Here is a 13,105-nt window from a genome sequence, read left to right on the forward strand (position 1 = left end):
CCGTTAAAGTTTGTCCCTGTGCCTAGAAACATAATCTCTACGCTTTGCAATCATTTCCCCCTTCTATTAGCTGTGTTTGGAGCTATTTTTGGAAGATAGGAATTTGTTGTTCTTTCTGGTTCTTCAGGCTTTATACTTGATTTTCCAAGGTAATCATCTTGGGACTCTTTTATGACAGTTTTTACAAAGTTCTACGGACATTTCGTCAAGTTAGGGCCATATGGCAAATCTGCCGATTTAAACTCAATTATGAACAGTTTATAGGTGCGTATAAGCTGCATATATATAGTATTTGTGAAGCTTAGGATGTAAGAAACAACTTTCGTGAAGGAACTACAGGCACTCGGACGTTCATTGGGAAGGTATGTTAAGGCTAAGCTCTGTCCTTCCTTTTTGCACGAATTCTTGGAAATTCCTAAGTCGTCAAATGTGATATTTTACTATTCTATTGCTTGAAAGACCTTCTGTGAAAGGCATTGGGATCGTAGCTGAAGTATTTTCATGATGCTATTAGGTTGATATTCCACTCGTTCGGTTAATTAGGGTATTCGACATCTATATATGTTATTTTGTTGGTTTTCTTATCCATATGTCTATATATATGAATTCTTATTCGTCTTTGGGTTGTGTGACTAAACAAAATAAAGACATGTAGTATTTACGATCAGTCCTTCTTCCTTATTAAAGTTTTTTTTAAAATCTCTAAAGTGACAAATCAATTTCCAAAAATCTCAAATATAAATTTTTACGTTTAAACTATTAAAACACTTGATTTTTGATATACTTTCTTTTACTAATTATCAAGAAATCAGGTATAAGGACTAAGTGAAGCACCTTAAGCTTTTTATGAACATCTTCAGAGTTAAGTTATCTTTTTAAAAGTCGAGTTAAGTTTTCAACCTTATTTATTCAAAGAAAACATATGAGGTTCCACGAGACAATTGTATGCGATACGAAGGTGATTATGAGATCATGAGGATAAGAGTACCTAGGAGCCAAGATTGGCTAAGTTCTTGTTATGGCCTATTATGTGCATTCAAAGTTCATATCATACATGGTATATTATGCATGGACTTTGAGCTATAATTGGAGGTAAGGGGCCTATTTGCCCGAAAAACTATATATATTGTACAGATGGCCACAGGTTGGCAATATGATACCGGTTAGCTACCGGGAGAGACCGCCTTTGCTAGCATTTGGTTGGGTATGTCATGCATTTGCATCAATATATATGTATTCATGACATACGCTTACACGAGAATACCATGCATAATTGATTACTATGAGGTCGGATGTCGGTCATGGAGGCTATAAGAGTTTCAGTATCAGGTGGTTTCACTGTTATTTTTTTTACATCAACAATGTATGATTCTACTTTCTGCCTTACATACCAGTAAATTTTTATACGTACTGATGTCCCGTTGCCTGGGGACACTGCATTTTTGTTTCGTGCGTACAGGTCCAGGTAAGAACTCTGATCGACCCCTCCGCTAGGATTTCGGGGTTCAGCTATGAGTTGGTAAGCTCCACCTAGTCCTGGAGCTTTCATAGGATGGTTACTTTTGTGTACAGTTTGGATATAGTCGGGGCCTTGTTCCGACAGTGCTTATGACACTCTTAGAGGCTATTGTGGACATAGTATTCTCAGTTTCTTTTTGTAGCTTTCAGTCTCCAGCCCATAGGCTTGGCATGTGTATATATGTGTGTAGGCATGTATGTCTCCAATCGCGGCCTCGTCGGCCAGCTAGTACTTTATTATTTTGGCTCGTCTACCTTTGTTTATATGGCTTATTGTGATTCAGGTCATGACCTTAATGGTCTAGGCTTAGTATTTCAGATGTTGTGTTGTCCGATCTTTTGGGCCCCCCAGTTTAGTTAGCTAGTATGTTTAGTGGCTAACTCGATCGAATATAGTATCGAGTGCCAGTCGTGCCTCCCTAGTTTGGGGCGTGACACGTATTTACTTTTACTATCGAATTCCTTGCCGGGATAGTGTAGCTTATTGTTGATCCCTTGCTGGGACTCTTAGTAAGGTTATTGCTAAAGGTATATAAATGTTATGTTGGATCGGGTTGCATACCGCAACAATACTATATATGGAACGGGTTGCACGTTGCAACAATGTTATGTTGGATTGGGTTGCACGCCGCAACAGTGTTAAATGATAGGGATCGGGTTGAGCGCCGCAATAGTGTTATTATAGTGTTGTTGTAAATCTTGAATTATTCTCTCATATTTCTCTTAAGTTTCTGCTGGATTCGATATTTCCCCCGTAGCATGTACCCCTCCCATGTTAATTGTTTATTCTTATTTATTTTCCGCTGTATATTATATAACTGCACAGGTTTATCTGGAGTCTGGTCCTAGCCTCATCACTACCTCGCTGGGGTTAGGCCAAGCACTTACCAGCACATGGGGTCGGTTCTGCTGATTCTACACTCTACACTATGTGTAGATTCCGGAGCAGCTTTTGGACAGTAGCACTTGGGGAGCCTGCCTTCAGTCCAGCCAGAGATCCCGAGGTAGTCCTGCAGGCGTCCGCAAGCCTGGTGTTCTCTTCTACTTTATTATGTACTCTGTTTTCATTAGATTTTGAGACAGATTGTATTTCTTTCAGACATTTGTTGTAGTAATCTTAGTCCGTTCGTGATATTATGACACTGGATTTCGGGTAGAGATGTGTGTTGTCATTATCTTACTGGTCTTGGTTATTATATTAGATTAAGTCTTCCAATTGATTTCATTTATTGTTAATATCTAAATGTTGGATACCTATTAATTCAAATTGTTAAAAAGGGTTAAAAATGAAAGAGATAGAAATTTTCTATGTTTAGTGGCTTGCCTACCTTCTACGAGTTGGCGCCATCATAACTCCCGAGGGTGGGAAATCTGGTTCGTGACAAGTTGGTATCAGAGCTCTAGGTTACATAGGTCTCACAATTCACAGACAAGCTTAGTAGAGTCTGAGGGATTGGTACGGAGACATCTGTATTTATCCCCTAGAGGCTACAGAGTTAGGAAACATTCCACATTTATTCTTTCCTGTTGAGCGGATTGGTTTCTCAATGCTAATTGAAATTCTACTTTGTTCTTTCGCAGATGGCGAGAATATGCGCTTCCTTATTCACTGACCAGCAGCCTGAGCCCCTAGCAGCATCTCCCACGAGGGGTAGAGGGCAAGGTCGAGGCCTTGCTAGAGGTCGATGTAGGGGCAGAGCTCAGCCCAGGGCAGCAGCACCCACAGCGGAGCCTCAGGTTGACTTTAATGATGAGGTTCCGGCCCCAGTAGTTCTGGTGGGCCCAGCTCAAGTCCCAGAGGGGTTTATTGCTATCCCAGTACTTAAGGATGCTCTGGTCCATCTAGTGGGCCTTATGGAGAGTGTCACCCGGGTAGGCTTGCTTCCTGTAGCACCAGCCGTCTCTCAGGATGGAGGAGGAGCCCAAACTCCTGCTACTCGCACCCCGGAGCAGGTAGCTCCCTAGTTTCAAACTCCAGCAGTTCAGCCAGTTGGAGCAGTTCAGCCGGGTGTGGTAGCTTAGACCGGTGATAGAGCAGCTATGTCTGTCGATGCCTTGTGGAGGTTGGATAGGTTCACCAAGCTCTTTACTACTACTTTCAGCGGTGCATCTACTGAGGATCCCCAATATTATCTAGACAGCTGTTATGAGGTTATCAGGAACATGTGGATAGTTGAGACCAATGGGGTCAATTTTGCCACTTTTCGCTTGTCTAGGTCCGCCAAGATTTGGTGGAGGGATTTCTGTTTGGCTAGACCAGCTGGATCACCATCTTTGACTTGGGAGCAGCTTACTCAGCTATTTCTGGAGAAGTTTCTCCCCATCACTCAGAGAGGGGCCTATTGGAGGCAATTTGAGCGTCTCCAGCAGGGTTCCATGACTGTTACCCAGTATGAGACCAGATTCATCGACTTGGCTCGTCATGCTCTTCTCATACTTCCCACCGAGAGAGAGAGAGGATGAGGAGGTTCATTGATGGACTTATTCAGCCGATTCGTCTTCACATGGCTAGGGAGACTGGGAGTGAGGTTACTTTCTAGCAGGCGACCAATATGGCCAAGAGATTGGAGATGGTTCTATTGTAGGGAGGTGGTCATGGGTCAGACAAGAGGCCCCATCATTCAGGTAGATTCAGTGGTGCCTCGTCTGGAGGTAGGGATTTGTATGGTAGGGCCATCCTTTTAGGCCCTTTCAGTCAGTGCTTCAGGTTTCTCACGGTGTTTCAGGTGGTCGTGGTTCTCACATGCAGTATCTTGATCAGCAGCCCTACAGTGCACCACCAGCTCTTATCAGTGCACTGTTGCTCCAAAGTTTTCGGGTGGTCATTCAGGTCGCCAGGGTCAGTCTCAATTTCCTCAGCCGCAACACTCAGGTGGATGTTTTAAGTGTGGTGAGTATGGTCATATCAGGAGGGCTTGTCCGAGATTTGTTGGTACTTAGTCGCAGCAGCAGGGTTCATGTGCTATGGTCAGGCACCAGGTGTTTCACAGATCACCCAGCCAGCTAGAGGTGGGGGTAGAGGTGTTAGAAGTGGAGGTAGAGGTTCTAGAGGTGGAGCTCCGACCGCTAGAGGTGGAGGATAGTCAGTTGTAGGCCGTCCTAGGGAGGTAGTCCAGGGTGGTGAGGCCCAGCCCCGATGTTATGCTCTTTCAGCCAGGCCTGAGGCCGAGGCTTCTGATGCAGTTATCACAGGTATTGTTCTGGTTTGTGGCAGAGATGTTTCCGTTTTATTTGATCCAGGGTCTACGTACTCCTATGTGTCATCTTATTTTGCACTGTATCTAGTCATGCCTAGTGATTCCTTGAGTGCCCCTGTATATGTGTCTACACTGATGGGTGACTCTATTGTGGTAGATCGAGTCCGTCGTTCTTGTATAGTTGTGATTGGAGGTCTTGAGACTAGTGTAGATTTGCTTTTTTTGGACATGGTCGATTTTGATGTCATATTAGGGATGGACTGGTTATCACCTTACCACGCTATCTTGGACTGTCATGCCAAGACTGTGACCTTAGCCTTACCGAGTTTACCTCGTTTAGAGTGGAGAGGGACTCCTGGTCATTCTACCCATAGTGTTATTTCTTATGTGAAGACTCGGCGTATGGTCGAAAAAGGGTGTTTGGCCTATTTGGCATATGTTCGTGATTCTAGCGCTGAGGTTTTTCTATTGATTCTGTGCCCGTTGTTCGTGAGTTTCCTGAGGTTTTCCCTTCAGACCTGCCGGGTATGCCACCCGATAGGGATATTGACTTTTGCATTGATTTGGCTCTGGACACTCAGCCCATTTCTATCCTACCATATCATATGGCCCCGTTTGAATTGTAAGAGTTGAAGGAGCAGTTTCAAGACTTGCTTGAGAAGGGTTTCATTAGGCTGAGTGTTTCGCCTTGGGGTGCGCCAGTGTTGTTTGTTAAGAAGAAGGACGGATCGATGAGAATGTGTATAAATTACCGATAGTTGAACAAGGTTACGATAAAGAATAAGTATCCATTGCCGAGGATTGACGATTTGTTTGATCAGCTTCAGGGTGCTAAGGTATTTTCAAAGATTGACTTGAGATTTGGCTACCATCAGTTGAGGATTAGGGCATCCGATGTCCCTAAGACAACTTTTCGCACTCGGTATGGGCACTATGAGTTCTTGGTGATGTCATTCATGTTGACAAATGCCCCAGCAACTTTTATGGATTTGATGAACTGAGTGTTCAGGCCTTACTTGGATTCGTTCGTGATAGTCTTCATGGATGATCTTTTGATATATTCCCGCAGCTGGGAGGAGCACAAGTAGCATCTTAGAGTGGTTCTTCAGACCTTGAGGAATAGTCAGTTATATGTTAAGTTCTCGAAGTGTGAGTTCTGGTTGAGTTCAATTGCATTCCTGGGTCATGTTATATCAGTAGAGGGTATTCAGGTTGATCCGAAGAAGATTGAGGCAGTCAAGAACTAGCCTAGACCAGCATCAGCTATAGAGATTCGGAGTTTCTTAGGATTGGCAGGCTACTATCGTCGGTTCGTGGAGGGGTTCTCATCTATTGCAGCCCCGATGACCAGGTTGACCCAGAAGGTGCCCAGTTCAGATGGTCAGACGAGTGTAAGGTGAGCTTTTAGAAGCTCAAGACAGCTCTGACTACGGCATCGGTGTTGGTTTTGCCCACAGGTTTAGGGCCTTATACAGTTTATTGTGATGCATCTTGTATTGGACTTGATGTAGTGTTGATGCAGGATGGCAAGGTCATTGCCTATGCTTCGCGGCAGTTGAAGATTCATGAGAAGAACTACCTGGTTCATGATTTGGAGTTGGCAGCCATTGTTCACGCATTGAAGATTTGGAGGCATTATCTGTATGGCGTGGCATGTGAGATGTTTACGAATCACAAGAGTCTTTAGTATTTGTTCAAGCAAAAGGAGTTGAATTTGAGGCAGAGAAGGTGGTCGGAGTTGTTGAAAGACTATGATATCACCATCTTATATCATCCAGGAAAGGCCAATGTGGTGGCCGATGCTTTGAGTAGGAAGTCAACCAGTATGGGCAGTCTTGATTATATTCCGGTCAGTGAGAGACCGCTTGCTTTGGATATTCAGACTTTGGCCAATCAGTTTGTGAGGTTGGATGTTTCTGAGCCCAGCCGTGTGTTAGCTTACACAGACGCTCGTTCTTCATTATTGGAGCATATCCATGATCGGTATGATGATCCTCATTTGTGTGTCCTTAGAGACATGGTGCAACACAGAGGTGCCAAGTAGGTTACCTTAGGTGATGACGGAGTTTTGAGATTGTAGGGTCGAGTTTGTGTGCTTAATGTAGATGGACTCCGAGAGTTGATTTTAGAGGAGGCTCGTAGCTTCCGATACTCTATTCATCTGAGCGCCGCGAAGATGTATCAAGATTTGCGGCAACATTATTGGTGGCGGATAATGAAGAAGGATATCGTTGCATATGTGGCTCGGTGTTTGAATTGTCAACAGGTTAAGTACGAGCATCAGAGGCTCGGTGGTTCATTTCAGAGGATTGAGCTTCCCGAGTGGAAGTGGGAGCGGATCACTATGGATTTCATTGTTGGACTCCCACAGACTCGGAGGAAGTTCGACACAGTATGGGTCATTGTTGATAGGCTGACCAAGTTAGCGTATTTCATTCCTGTGGCAGTCTCTTATTCTTCTGAGAGGTTAGCTGAGATCTATATCCAGGAGATTGTTCGCCTTCATGGTTTTCCCGTGTCTATCATTTCGGACCGAGGTACGCAGTTTACCTTACGCTTCTAGAGAGCAGTTCAGCGAGAGTTGGGCACGCGGGTTAAGTTGAGCACAACGTTTCATCCTCAGACGGACGGGCAGTTCGAGCGGACCATTCAGATTTTGGAGGATATGCTCCGAGCTTGTGTCATTGACTTTGGAGGCTCGTGGGATCAGTTTTTGCCTTTAGCAGAGTTTGCCTACAACAACAGCTACCAGTCGAGTATCTAGATGGCTCCTTATGAGGCTTTATATGGTAGGCGATGTAGGTCTCCGGTTGGATGGTTTGAGCCGAGAGAGGCTCAGTTGTTGGGTACGGATCTGGTTTAGGATGCCTTGGACAAGGTCAGGATCATTCAGGATAGGCTTCGTACAGCTCAATCCAAGCAAAAGAGTTATGCCGACCGCAAGGTTCGTGATTTAGCATTTATGGTCGGTGAGCGAGTTTTGGTTCGAGTGTCGCCTATGAAGGGCGTGATGAGATTTGGGAAGAAGGGAAAGCTTAGCCCTAGGTTCATTAGCACGTTTGAGATCCTTGATCGAGTGGGAGAGGTGGCTTATAGACTTGCATTGCCGCCGAGCTTATCGGTCGTGCATCCAGTGTTTCATGTGTCCATGCTTCGGAAATATCACGGCGATCTATCCCACGTGTTAGATTTCAGCACTGTCCAGTTGAACAAGGACTTATCCTATGAGGAGGAGCCGGTAGATATTCTAGACCGATAGGTTCGTCAGTTGAGATCGAAGAGTTTTCCTTCTGTTCATTAGTAGAGAGGTCAGCCTGCTGAGGCATCGACCTGGGAATCCGAGTCCGATATGCGGAGCTATTATCCCCATCTTTTCCCCGACTCAGGTACTTTTTTCTTCTGTCCGTTCGAGGACGAACAGTTGTTTTAGAGGTGGAGAATGTGATGACCTTTTTAGGTCATCACTTGTTTTTAAATTGAATTCTGCATTCTAGGGCCTTAAAACCTCTTTTAGCATCACCTCAATTTGCGTGCGTAGTCCGGACGTGTAGCTAGAAAGCTTATATGTGAAAATCTGTGAAAAATAATAAATTTTGACTATAAAATGAATTAATTTGACTTCGGTCAATATTTTGGGTAAACAGACCCGGACCCGTAATTTGACGGTCCCTGAGGGTCCGTAGGAAAATATGGGACTTGGGCATATGCCCGGAATCGAATTCCGAGGTCCCAAGCCCTAGAAATGAATTTTTAAAGAAAAATTGTTTTCTGAAATTGATTAAAGGATTTGGAAATGAATTTTGATTAGAACATGTTGTTATCGGGCCCGTATTTTGGTTCCGGCGCCCGGTACAGGTCTTATATGTGATTTAAGATAATTCTATGAAGTTTGGTGAGAAATGAAATCCGTTTGACGTGATTCGGACCTTAAATGCAAAAATTGATGTTCAAAGAAGTTTTGAGAAATTTCATTAATATTGAGGTTTAATTGGATGCTTCTGATGTTATTTTGGCAATTTGATCGCACGGATAAATTCATATGATGTTTTTGAGTTAGTACATATGTTTGGTTTGGAGCCCAGAGAGCTCGGGAGTGTTTCGAAAGGTTTTTGAACTCATAAAAGTTGCAGGTTTTTGTTGTTCAGTGCCCAGGGATTTTTCTCTTCGCGTTCGCGTGGGCACACTCGCGAACGCGTAAGACAAATTTCCCAGGTGTCAATTTCTTCTTCACGAACGCGAAGCTAGTGACGCAAACGCGAGGCTAAGGGGGGATACCCTTCGCGAACGCGACCCAGCATACGCGAACGCGATGGCTTATGAGCCTGGGCAGGGGGTATTGTACCTACACGAACACGACCACCTGGACGCGAACGCGAAGGCTCAAGGAGTTAGTTCTCCATGAACGCGAGCCCATTTCCGCGAACGCGAAGGTCTCTTAGGCCTATCTCATCGCGAACGCGATGAGCCTGTAGCGAACGCATAGAGCAAAATTCGCCCAGTTATTTTAAGTTCTAAAAATAGAATGTATTATTAGAATTCCACCATTTTTCATAAACTCCATCTTCTCCACACCTCTTGGGCGATTTTTGAAGAGGAACTTCACCATAGCTTCATAGGTATGTTATCCTAAGCTCGTTTTCTTCCATTTTTAATCAACACCCACTAGATTTTTAGGCCTAAAACATGAGACTAGGGGTAGAAAATTAGGGATTTGGGTAGAATTAGGACTTTTTGATTATTTGGGAATTTGACCTCGTTTTGGGGTCAGATTTCAAAACAAAATGTATATTCGGGCTTGTGGGTGAATGAGTGATCAGATTTTGGTCCGAACCTCATGTTTTGACCAAGCGGGCCCAGAGTCAATTTTTTGACTTTTTGGGAAGAATAATGAGAAAACTATAGTTAAGCATTGGAATTGGATTATTTAGCATTTATTGATGTTATTAAGTCGATTATGTCTAGATACAATTTATTTGGAGTAAAATTCAAAAGGAAATGCGGTGTTTGAGGCTTGGGTTGGTCGTGGAAGTTCGAGGTAAGTTTTCGGTATAACCTTAGCTTGAGGGATTAGGAGTTGTGTCCTATTTGCTATTTGCTTCTTATTGAGTACGACGTATAGGCATGGTGACGAGTATTTATACATTGCTGTCGAGCATGACCATGAGTCTTAAATTGCAATTTATTTTGTGTTCTTAAATAGTACTACAGATGCTATAATTGATGATTCTCGATATTGAGCAAGGATTAAGTTTGTTTTCGTGAAAATTACTTATGATTGAGTATTGGTGTTAGCTACGATGAGTAGAAGTTGGGTTAAGATTGGTTATAGTTGTTTCTCCCTCGCCGGGACGTATTTACTTTTACTGTCGAATCCCTTGCTGGGATAGTGTAGCTTATTGTTGATCCCTTGTCGGGACTCTTGGTATGGTTGTTGCTAAAGGCATATAAATGTTATGTTGGATCGGGTTGCACGCCGCAACAATACTATATATGGAACGGGTTGCACGCCGCAACAACGTTATGTTGGATCGGATTGCACGCCGCAACAATGTTATATTGGATCAGGTTGCACGCCGCAATAGTAATATAAATGGATCGGGTTGCACGTCGCAACAGTGTTAAATGATAGGGATCGGGTTGCGTGCCACAACAGTGTTATTATGGTTTTGTTGTAAATCTTGAATTATTCTCTCATATTTCTCTTAAGTTTCTGCTGGATTCGATATTTCCCCCGTAGCATGTACCCCTCCCATGTTAATTGTTTATTCCTGTTTATTTTCCGCTATATATTATATAACTGCACAGGTTTATCTGGAGTCTGGTCCTAGCCTCGTCACTACCTCGCCGGGGTTAGGCCAGGCACTTGCCAGCACATGGGTCGATTGTGCTAATGCTACACTCTGCACTATGTGCAGATTCCGGAGCAGCTTTTGGACAGTAACACTTGGGGAGCCTGCCTTCAGTCCAGCCAGAGATTCCGAGGTAGTCCTGCAGGCGTCCGCAGTCCCGGCGTTCTCTTCTACTTTATTATGTTCTCTGTTTTCATTAGATTTCGAGACAGATTGAATTTCTTTCAGACATTTGTTGTAGTAATCTTAGTCCGTTCGTCCATGATATTGTGACATCGGATTCCGGGTATAGATGTGTGTTGTCATTATCGTACTGGTCTTAGTTATTATATTAGATTAAGTCTTCCGCTTTATTTCATTTATCGTTAATATCTAAATGTTGGATACCTGTTAATTCAGATTGTTAAAAATGGTTAAAAATGAAAGAGTTAGAAATTTTCTATGTTTAGTGGCTTGCCTAGCTTCTACGAGTAGGCGCCATCACGACTCCCGAGGGTGGGAAATCTGGGTCGTGACAATGATGCTACAATATTAGAGAAATAGGAGCTTGATTTGTGTGAAAGACGAAGATATATTTGGTTGATTTGTCTAAAAGAGAGAACGGCTTTGAAATCTTTTGAAATTTGAAAGAAAATCGTAATTTGTATGGGGGTAATTAAACTGATAGATCCAAAAAAATTGTGGGGGGGGGGGGGGGGGAGGGGGTACAGTTACAAATTAATCCCTAAATTTAAGGGACCCTTCTTTTGTCGTGGTTTTGCATATAAGTAGTAACTACATATACACAACGTAGTTTTTAAGGATCTAAATTTTAAGGATCTAAAGAAAAGTGATAAATAAGTTTCTAATATAGTATAGCTAGGTAAAAAATTTATTAAACTATAGAGTAAAGAGCCCAATTGTAAAGAAAAAGGTTAGTGCAAAATGCAATTTTTATACAGTGGGTTGGAGCTGCATAGTTTGCAAAGCTAAATCGAAAACTAACAGAGTTGAAAGTTCAAAATCCATTTAAGGGTTTCGAAATAAAACCCATGTAGTACTACAAAAAGCAAGGTTTATAAAGATATTGTATTGTTAGTTTGAGTGCCTTCCTAGATTACTAAAGAACTTGGTTCTTTCCCTTACTCCTTCGACGTAGACGAAAAAAACAGTAAAATACGTGGAAAATCACAATACTAATTAAACTCATAATATAAGATTAAAATGATAAATTATGATATTTTTATCCCAAAATGATCACAAATTACCTAAAATGGAAAAATATAACGGCTACAACTGCTAGAACTTTAAAATTTGACCTAAAAATATGATTCCCGTCTATTTATAGTGGCCCAAAATTCACTGACAAAAATATCGCGGGAGGTTCTGCAACCGCAAAATTCTTGTGCGCTCCACACTTCAGACAAGGTTTTAGTCTTGGTCATTTGCACTCTCTTAACTTTTTGAATTCTTGTCAGTGCGGATCATGTTCTGCAGTCGCACAATTCATGTGTAGTCTGCACTTCAGCTTAAAGTACTATTGGGCTTCTTCACTAGTTCTGCGGCCGCAGAGGGAATTCTGCTGTCCGCACTTGCTTCTGTGACCATAGAAATACCTCTGCGGACGCACTTCTAGTGTGCTGCGTCGTTTCTTGCCTTTTGAGTCGGAACACTTCTTTTTGAATAGGATTTCTTCATAAGAGCCCAAATTTCCAATATTCCTGCAATTTGCGCACTTTCATTAGTTTTGGGAACATAAATCAATATTTTTTGGACTAAAATAAAAGTAAAAAGGTACTAATAAGTGGTCAAAATCCACACTTATCAGTAATATTGGATCATTCAAATCGTGACATTGTTTTCCTAGACACAAAATAAACCTACATACAGTAATAACGTCACTTGTATTTTATGTGGTGCTTCTACTGTTTCCAAAGAGGTAACCCAGAGACCCCGTCCACTACTAACTCCATGATAACCCATAATCTCTCAACTTTTAAATGCTAGATTCTGAGTAGTAGGAATTAGATATGTGGAAAGAAGGAACACAGTAGTGGTTGTGAGGGAAGTTCTCTCCCCTGATGTGTGTATTTTTATGCGATATTTGGTGGTTTTATGGCATGGGGGGAAAATGTGGAGAAAAATGTCCGACCCAGAGAAGGTTAGCGTATGGTGGAGGAAAAAATTGGAGAAGAAGGAGGTGCGAGAATTAAGTGGGGTCCACATTGAGTTTAGGTAGAAAAAAAGAGGAAAAACCTAACTCTTAAGAGTTTCACACGCGCCAATCAACACACAAATTTTGCCATATTAGCGTAAGGTGTCTAAGAGACACACTTCTACCCAAGCAGAAGTGTGTAACCCGAAATGGGCTCAATTGTGATGTTTACATGATTGTTAAGGACAACTTAATGTGGTAGTTTATATATTTTGCCTACTGCGTATATACAAAACCTTAATAAAGAGAGCATCCTTTAAATTAAGATGTAACTAATATAGCCCCCCGCCGCTGTCCTCCCCCTCCCTTTCTCACTCCCATGTATATCAATTATATAAAGCCTCAAA

The sequence above is a fragment of the Nicotiana sylvestris genome, chromosome 8, assembly GCF_000393655.2.
Source record: "Nicotiana sylvestris chromosome 8, ASM39365v2, whole genome shotgun sequence".
Classification (NCBI taxonomy): domain Eukaryota; kingdom Viridiplantae; phylum Streptophyta; class Magnoliopsida; order Solanales; family Solanaceae; genus Nicotiana; species Nicotiana sylvestris.